Source organism: Chrysochloris asiatica, unplaced genomic scaffold (assembly GCF_000296735.1).
Source record: "Chrysochloris asiatica unplaced genomic scaffold, ChrAsi1.0 scaffold00002, whole genome shotgun sequence".
In the NCBI taxonomy this organism is placed as follows: domain Eukaryota; kingdom Metazoa; phylum Chordata; class Mammalia; order Afrosoricida; family Chrysochloridae; genus Chrysochloris; species Chrysochloris asiatica.
In genome coordinates this window covers 22,169,967-22,179,871 of record NW_006408520.1, presented here as the reverse complement: position 1 = coordinate 22,179,871, position 9,905 = coordinate 22,169,967, and the positions used below count along the sequence as shown (strand labels likewise).

The 9,905-nt window shown below is 38.9% G+C and overlaps 1 protein-coding gene and 1 pseudogene across 1 annotated transcript in view; both read right to left on the bottom strand.

Annotated features, from left to right (window-relative positions):
• HFM1 (HFM1, ATP-dependent DNA helicase homolog (S. cerevisiae)) overlaps positions 1–9,905 on the bottom strand; it is a 206,591-nt gene that overhangs the window by 88,474 nt on the left and 108,212 nt on the right. The window lies entirely within an intron of this gene.
• Positions 7,879–9,035, bottom strand: LOC102814348 (annotated as a pseudogene).

Below are 9,905 nucleotides of genomic sequence, written 5' to 3'. Positions count from 1 at the left end.
ATTCTGCTGTATATAAGGTCGCTATAAGTCGATACCGACTCGATGGCACCTAACAAAAACAATGTGTGTATGAGTATTTACCTTTGCTGCAAGCACACCCATGAATGTGGTGGAGCATACATGGGGCAAAATGATGAAAACTTCTTAGATATTATCAAACCTCTGAAGGCAATGACTTGCTGGGTCTGGGGACTCAGGACCATAGTCCAGGGACACCACGGTCAATTGGCATAACAGAGTCCACAAAGACAATATTTTATATTCTACTTTGGAGAATAGTGTCTGGAATTTAAAGCTCCCAGAGCAGCCATCTAAGGTGCAACTGTTGTTCTCTCCATGTGCAGAAAAAAGGATAGTGATGAAAATTGAAGATGCTTGGCATAAAGTAGTCCAATGGAATGGAGCAGATGAACATCAGTCATCATTACTCTGAGATCAGAAGAATTAGACAGTGACTGGCTACCACTACCAACTTCTGTGAAAGGAATCACATTAGAAAGTCCTGGATAGAGTGGGAGAAAATGCAGAACAAAACTCAAAATTATAGTAGTCATAAAAAGACTGGAAGAATCTGAGACTGTGGCCCTTGACCACCCTTCAGTTCTGGAGCAGAACTTAACCTCATGGCCCAATTTTCAGCCAAGCAATAGATGGGTATGTAGGGTGGACAGTAACAGTAGTAGGGTATGCTCACCATGGAATGGTCAATCATTCAAGATCAAAAGGGCAACATTTACCTAAGGATGAAACTGAGAAGGAATGGGAAGTATGGTGCCATAGAAATAGGAACCACAGGGAGGAAGTAAGATAATTGTTGTTGTATGGAGGAGATTGCAAACATTGAGATGAAATAAAGTATATGGTTTGTTGAATGTAAAACTGTTGATTTTCTTTGTAAATCTTCAATCAGTTCACAAACAAAAAGTTTTTTTTGTTGTTGTTTTAAAAAAAACAAAAAAGTGCCAAAGAGCTGGTTCTGACTCATAGCCACTTTCCAAAGATTGGCTAGTGGTACCGAACTGCGGACTCTGCAGTTAACAACACAATGTTTATTCTACAGTCCTGATGTGACTGCTATAAAAGGAAAACAACAGTGTATGCTTGAATAGAGTACCAAGAATGTGATGAGAAGTGTCATTATAATTGGATACTAATGACAACTCTCTAACAGGAGCACATTATTGTTGTCATTAAGTGTTACTGAGTCAGTTCTGACTGAAAGCGACTCTGTGTAAGGTTTCCAAAGAGTGGTTGAATTTGAACTACCAACCTTGCGGTCAGTGCATTATTCCACAGCGCCACACAAGGACTCCAATTTTCTTAATTACCCATTATTAACTTAACTTCTATTCAGTTATCAGTAAAGGAATAATGCTTACAATTCTTCGTTACTGTAAGTTCTAGATTTATCACTGTTATTGTTGTAAAGCGCTATTGAATTGGTTCTGATTCACAGAACCTATATAAGGGTTCTAAGGAGTTGCTGGTGAGTTTGAACCACTGACCTTGTGGTTGGCAGTCCAGTGCTTATCCTACAGTGCCATACTGGGACTCTAGGTTTACCATGGTGAACATGATAAAATTCCTCCTCTGAAGAACTTTTATTTTACTAAAGAAAACCTTCAATAAACAAATAATACCAGTTCAGGTGGTGAACAGGTTCTATGAAGACAGATAAAGCCAAGAAAGGACCTAAAGAATGACGGTAGTAGATTTCTTAGCAAGCTTTTCTAATAAAAAGCTATATAATTTCTGACATAAAGAAAAATTTATAGTTACCTTAAAATTTCAAAATTAACTTTTCTAAGAATTAGAGAAACAGCAACAATAACAACAACAAACAGTTTTCTTTCCTCTCAATAAAGGTGGTTTAAACATAGTTCAGGAAGGTCTTTCTCAGGAGTTATTTGAGCAGAGATCTGAGTAAACGCTTGGATTTCCTGAGTGATTGGAGTATCTGTTATTCATGGAGCACACACATAACAATGTAGGTTAATGAGTGGCTCTTGGTGGAGGCCAGAACAACCTACTATGTGTTACCAGGTCAACCACTGGGGAAAGAAGAGAGTTTTAATTCACTCACATAGACAACGAATCAATTCATCATACTTGTGTAAGGAAATCTCGGTAAAAGATTTCCTTTTAAAGTCTCTGAACACCAAAGCCTGTGTGAACTTCCTGGTGGGACAGCAGGAGAGTAGCACATACCAGAGGACACAGAAGTTCCACATTTAGGACTCTCCCAGATTTTGCCCCAAGAGTCTCTTCTCTAAATGGAGTTTCAAATTGGGGTACTGGTATCAGAATGACAAGGCCAACATCAGTCCCAGGAAGCAATAGATCAGGATGTACAAGTTGTAAACAATTTGTTCCTGGGAAAAATGTGTTCATGCCTGCTATCATGTATAATGGAACTGGCTAGCATCACTCACCCAGTTGGTAACTCATTTTCTTTTAGCCAAGTAGCTGACCTTTATATTTCAATGGACTTCAACCTGAAGCTGATCTTAGATCTAACCAATCATTAAACCCCTTGTTCTCTAAGTATGTAGCCCACTCTAGGCCCTGATGGAGTTGTAGGATAAGCACTGGACTTGGCAGTTTAAATCCACAAGTAACTCCAAGGGAGAAAGATGAAGGTATCTACTCCTGTAAAGATTTTCATTCTCAGAAATACAAAGGAGTAGTTCCACACTGTCCTATAGGGTTGCTATGAGTCGGAATCAACTTGGCAGTAGTGTGTGGTGGTCTCTGCTAGAACAGTGGAGTGCTGTGTATTTTTACTTAGCACTGCCCAGCTTGAACTATTGGTGGCAGTTGTGTGCTGTCGAGTCTTCCCAAGACTTCCAGTACCAGCTCCAAGCCACTTGCATTTCTGACCAATTGGGAAGACTTGGCAGTCTGAAGGACTGTGTGCTTAATGTGTTAAAATCTGACCTATTTCCAAGTAATCAGAACAGAAAAACTGCATTGGATTTGTGTCAGAGTTGTACAGAAGAAGAATTGATTTTAGACTACAGAAACATTCCATTCCATAGTATATTAAATTGAGCTACTCTCCTGTACAGGTAAAAATAAGCTTTACCTAGGACGACTGAAGATAAAAGAAATATGAACTGTGATTCTATCAATTTAACAAAAGAAAAACATAACAGCTATAGAAAGTATATCTTGGATTTTCTTAATTCTAGTGTGTATTTGATCAATTATAATAAAAATAATTATTTTACTTTAAATACTTCATTATAAAAATTGGTTAAAAAATAGAGGATAATACAACTATTTTATAGGTCTGTACCTCAATAGCACATGCCAATGTGTATTCCATGTTTCAAAAGTATGTATTTTTTACTGCTTCATCCTTATTCTTATAGTTGCCATACACTCATATATATATCCAAGTACGAATAAATTAAAGTTGGTTAAATACTTTTAGTGGATATAATAATGCTTTTCCTGTTACTATATGAGAGTATTAGCAAAATGAAGAAGTAGCTATTTCTAATCCTAATAAATTCCCAACAATATTTTCTATTTTAAAAGATAGGTAATGGAATACTGAATGATAACTGAAAAATAAAGCTGAGGCTTCGTAGAAATACACTTTTGGTACAGATTGGCATAAAAAAGCCCATAATCAATCTAGGCTTATACTTTAAATTGAAAAAAGAATTGTGTATCTATAAACAACATTTTCAAAGACGAAGATAATTTTTAAAGCAAAAATCAAATAAATCAGGTTACCATATTATGAAAAGAAGATATTCTTATATGAATTAATAGAGTAATGCAGAAAAAAGTACACATGCCAAGCTTCATTTATGTAAAAGAAAAAGTAGTTGATTGTGGTTGTTAGCTTTATTTGTCAACTTGTCTAAGCTACATTGCTGCTCTTAAATGCTGTCAAGTCTGTTCTAACTTAATGTGACCCTTAACAGTACTCCCTAGGAGCAGCTGGTGGGTTTGAACTGCCAATCTTGTGGTTAGCAGTCCAGTGCTTATACTATAGTGCCATACCAGGACCCCTGGACAGGATATAATACCTGCCTAATCCATCAAATACTAATATAGGTGTTACTGTGAAGGTATTCTGTAGATGTGGATAATATTATATATTTTATATATTCTGTCTCTCTAGAGAACTCAGATACATTCATATATATATATACATTTGTTGTTGTTGTTAAGTACCGTGGAGTTGGTTCTGACTCATAGTGACCCTACATAGGGTTTCCAAGACTGTAAATCTTTACAGAAGCAGACCGCCTCATCTTTCTCCCACAGAACCACTGCTGGTAGTTTCGAACTGCTGACCTTGAGGTTAGCAGCCCAATTTGTAACCACTATGCTACCAGAGCTCCATATATATCTCTACAAATAAGGTTACCTTGTAAAAAATAATTTTCAAGAGTATTCTTACCTTCCAAGGAACTGACCTTTCTCACTAAAATTTATAGAACATAATTTTGTTTTAGAAGGAAACACATCTAACCTTGTAATTTTGCTTCAATTGCATCCTTGTTCAATCCACATGCAAAACCTGCATAAGATATAAAAATTTATAACAATAAAATAAAACAGATTTAATTCATTTTTATAAGCTCAGATTATACCTCAGTTAGTTTGAGTAGTTTTATTAAGTGTCATATAGGAAAAAAGTAGCTTAATGAGTTCAAAAAAAGCTTAAGTATTTACAGAAAATGTTGTTGTTAAATGCTGTCTAGTTGGTTCCAACTCACAGTGACCCTGCAAAGGGCTTCCAAGGAGCAGCTGGTGAATTTGAACCACTGACCTTGATGTTCAAACAGACCTGTGGTCCAGTGCTTGTCCTACAGCACCACAGAAAATAACCTATAGAAAATAACCACTGCTTAACATCCTTTACGAATCAAGAGGCTTTGGCTTATATTATTGTGTAACAGTGACTAGGGATACTGTTTAGGCATACTTTAGAGATTCTGCGGGTTCTGTTCCAGATCACCAGAATAAAGTGCTTATCACAATAAAATAAGTCACACACATATTTTGGTTCCCCAGTACACACAGAAGTTCTGTTTACACTGTACTGTAGTCTATTGAAAACTCCTGCCTTGTGACAAGAGTTCTGAAGGTGCTGTAGGATACCACTGGACTGCTAACAGCAAGGTCAGAGGCTCAAACCCACCAGCTGCTCCATGGAAACCCTATACATGGTTGTTAAGAGTGCAAATAGATCTGAAACTTAACAACAACAACAAAAGCACAATGAAAAAGTTTGAAGTATTTTTAGAATAATCAAAATGTGACACAGAGACAAGAAACATATGCATGCTATTGGGGAAATGGCACCTTCAGACTTAATCAATGTATAGTTGCCACAAACTTTAAATTTTTAAATAACACAGTATCTGAGACGTGCAGTAAAGTACAATAAAATGAGGAATGCTTGTATTTTAACAAGAATAACCCACAAAGCCAACACCACTGTCAATGATATTTGTTGTTGTTATTAAGTGCCATCAGGTAGGTTGCAATTCTGTGACTCTGTAAAGAGGGTTTCTGAGGAGCAGATGGTGAGTTTGAACTGTTGACCCTGTGGTTCACAGTCCAGTGCTGATCCTACAGTACCAAGCCAGGAGTCCTAGTATAGACTAAATATTTTACACACAACACATTTTTGTCAAATGATTACTATTTTCTAAGAGACTTTCAGGGAGTCCTGGTGTAGCGCTATAGGATAAAGCACTGGGCAGCAAAGTCAGTTTGAACTGCAAGGTTGGCAGTTCAAACTCACCTGCTGCTGTTTGGAAACCCTATACAGAGTTGCTATGAGATGGAACTGACTCAATGGCACTTAGCATAGTATAAACAGACTTCCATTATAAAACGGATGTTCCTTTAAGCAAGTATTTGGTAATTCAACCATTTTGGAACACTGTGTTATTTAGTTATTTGATAACACAATAATTTCATTCCTGGGCACATACCCACAAATATGAGCACATGTGTAACAATGGCACATATGAAAATATTCATAGCAGCCTTATTAAAATTAAGAACTTTTAATTCCTCAAAAGATTCCTTAAGAAGACTAGGCAGATGCACTAAATTACAAGATACCAAATAAGACAGACACAGATGACAATCCTAGAACCCTGAACTTCAGAAGGTTATAGAAGTGGATTGAATATTTGCTAGGAGATGCTGACCAGGGACAGCTAGAGAGGGAGACTGACTCATGAATGACTGGACAGATGAGGCGTGACCATCTTGAGCCTTTGTGAGCAGCTTTGGCCACAGAAGGTGGCCTGGCAGAGAATAATCACACAGGTGACTGGAAGGTGTTATTTCTTCTTTCTCCCCATACTCCCCTGGTGACCAGAGGTGTGGCCAGCTCTGGGAATTTGAAGCAACATGGCTGGGAGCCACACCAGTGACTTTTTTGGTGTGTCGTTTTGGTAACTGGATTCAGGTGGGCTCAGTTTAGGACTTGCAGAGCCACCAGATTGCATTTAACCAGTAACCATGCCCTCGGTTGCCCTGTAGTCCTAACAGACACTAAAACCAGGTCCATCAAGGGTCTCCAGAATGAGTCCCTGGACATAGATAACACTAAGGCTGGCAGGAACTCTATCTAGGGTCAGGAACTCTAATGTCACATCTCTCCCATACCTACCTCCTGAGATCCCTGACTTACAGGAGCCCCCCAGAATTTTCTCTTATCTGGGTCCAATAGCTGCACTCTTTTTTATTTCTGTTTTTGGGTTTGGTTTTTTTCTTTTGCTGTTTCATTATTTTTGTTTTATAATCCTGTCTCCTCTTTCTATTCCCTTGAATTTTATCCTTTCTAACTCCATTTTTATTTTTCCTCCTTTTCTTCAGTCTCTCATTTCCCCACTTCTTCCCCCCGCCCCCCACCACCCCCACTTTTGATCTTTCTTTACTACTCTGTACTCTCTTTCCCTTTTCAACTTTCCTATCTCTGGTGTGTCTAAGGATTATTATTTTTTCTTTATTTTATTTTCTCTTCGTTGTTGTTAAGTACCGTCAAGTCGATTCCAACCCATAGCAACCCTGTATAGGGTTTCCAAGGAGCAGCTGGAGAGCTTGAACCAACGACCTTGCAGTTCAAACAACTTTACAGTCTGACGCATTAGCCCACAGTACCCTTTTTTCTCATTTTAGTTATTCTGTTTTTTCCGTTTTTGGTTTTGGCCAAACTTTTTATTTAGTATTCTGTAGTTGTTTAACACACATTTAAATGGTCTTAATGGGGGGAGAGGGCAAGGAGAGGATCTTTCAGAATCCCAAGAAAATGCCAGAAAGGCAATATATGGCTAACATTATCCTTTTATTTTGGGTTTACTGAGTGAATAGCACTTTCCTTACTTAAGCATCTGTCTCAGGTTTTGCACACTGAGAACACTGAGATTTCATTTTGAAGACACCCTGAAATCTATGAGTAGCAAACCCAACCACTCTTCTAATATCTAGCTTGTTTATATAGGCAGAATAATTCCTCTCTCCATTTTAGATGGCTAGATGTTTGTGGAAGATCTTAGTATTGCTTGCCCCATTTACTGGGAAAAATCAAATTGGAAGTAGCCTTCAGGGACACTTAAGAGAATTACAACACTAATACACAAGTCAAGTTTTACACATTTAACATTTGCTTGTTGAAAGCAATGTCATAAAATCATAAAATTAAATAAAATTAAACAGATTTTACTTTACTTTTTCCTCACAAGAAACATAAAAATTATGGAGGAGTACTTAACAGGAAATATTTTTTAAAGTAACACAATTTTTCCTTTTAAGAGTCCTTGGGTAGTTATAACAGAATAGGTTCCACTTTTTGTTTCTTTGAGCAGGGATTTTGGTCCAAAGTTTTGTTTGTTTTTAGTATCTGCTTCTGCCTCCCCCTCTATCAGATTGGCTTCCTCCACAGCCATCACCTCTTGGTGCTCCATGGCTTGAACTGCTGTAGGAATCATGTGGAGGAGGGTATTCCCTTTTCATAGGAGGAAGCCCTCTTTCTTGTCTGCCAACCCGATCACGCCCACTTGAGTAGAGATCATTTCGGCTGCTTGAGTAACTGTCATAATTTCCACCATATCCATCTTGTGAACTGCTGTAATCATCATAGTGACTGCATCCACCAAAAGATGGCAGGGGCCCTCGAGTAGGTGAAGTACTATGTGAGTTACCATAGCTCTCATAGGAATCTCTGTAGGAGCCTCCACTTGGATGGTCTGAATAGTCACAATCACAACCATAGCCGCCTCTATCACTATAGCCTCTGGATGGATAGTCATCACATGAACTGGAATGACCATAATCACAATATGTATAATCTCTTGGTAGTGGTGCATAATCTCTTGTATCATGAGAACTTATGTAACCTCTGCTTGTATTTAGTGGAATATCCATCATCTCTTGGTGACAGATACACATCTCTATGAGAGGGCAGGGTTTCCTTTCTTTGTGGGTCTCCATAACTATCTCTTCCACATGATACACGAGCTCTGCTTCCGATACCACTGCTACTGCAAACTGGTCCTGAAGGAGCTGATCTTGGGCCCATCACTTTGTGGTGGTAGTCCTCTTTTTATTGGAAGCAGTCCCCTGGAAGAACTCATGTCAAAAATCATGTAATAGCCACCATCATCTATGTGTCCCCCACGTGAAGGGGGTCCCCTAGTTCCTCTATTGCCTCCTCTTCCATCTCTAAGGCCTCTTGGTTGGCCCCTGCTTCTTGGAGGTGGTGGGGGTTCACGCCTGCCACTTTCAAATGTTGGTTTAGTGGCTTGTTCCACCTTGATAGCTTTCCCATCCAAGGACTTTTCATTCATATCTCTGGCTGCATCTTTGGCATCTGCTGGGCTTTCAAAGGTGACAAAAGCAAATCCTCTAGATTTGTTGGTTTCATAGTCTTTCATCAAGAGTACTTTGACAATTTGTCCATATTTGCCAAATACTGCTACCAGGGCTTTCTTGTTGGTTTCTGTATTGAGCCTTCCAATGAAGAGCTTTCCAGGGCGGTCGGCTTCAACCATTTTTCCCCAGCAGTGAATGTTCATGAAGTGACCACCGTTTCCAGATCCTACTTGGCTTTCCAGAAGGCGATTCCATTGTGACTCAGCACGAGGGCTGACTGCTGAGTTAGAGAAAGGAAGGAGGAAGCCTTTAACACTACTGCATAACCCCTGCTTGCTTTTGATTCTCTTTTCTCATTATTTCACTTTTCATTGTTGGTTACTTTTTTGTTTATTCTGTTTTGTTTCCTGTTGTGTGTGTGGTGGTGGTGGTTGGGGAAGGGATAAGGGGTTCTCCTCTTTCTCACCCTACAAGAAACAGCAACTGTGTCATACAGCCCAGCAACAATCATACCTTCTGTAGCAACACTCATTGGGCAAGAGCCAAAACCCACTCCTATACCACCTGATCAATGATAGACAGCAACCAGTACCAGCCAAACCCACCCTAAACTGAGGTGCATGAACAGCAAATAGAGAACAGTGCATGTACTTTCATCCTCTAACTACACCTAAAGGAGACAGCTGTTGAGAGCCTAAGACCACATCAACAATCATACGTTAAATACAAATAGGAAAACACCACAATGTCTCAGAAACAACTGACAATTTTAGCTCACAGAAAGAAACAAGAGAGAATAGCACAACCAAATGACCACAATGCAGATTCAAAAACTGTTTCTAAGGAAGAAAAGGTAATGGAACTAACTGAAGCAGTATTCAAAATAATGATATTTAGGTACTTTCAAAGGCTTGATAGAAAGATCAAGGAAAGTAAGGTTGTGGTTATGTGCCGTGGAGTTGGTTCTGACTCACAGCGACCCTGTACAGGGTTTCTGAGGCTGTAAATCTTTATGGGATCAGAAAGCCTCATCTTTCTCCCATGGAACA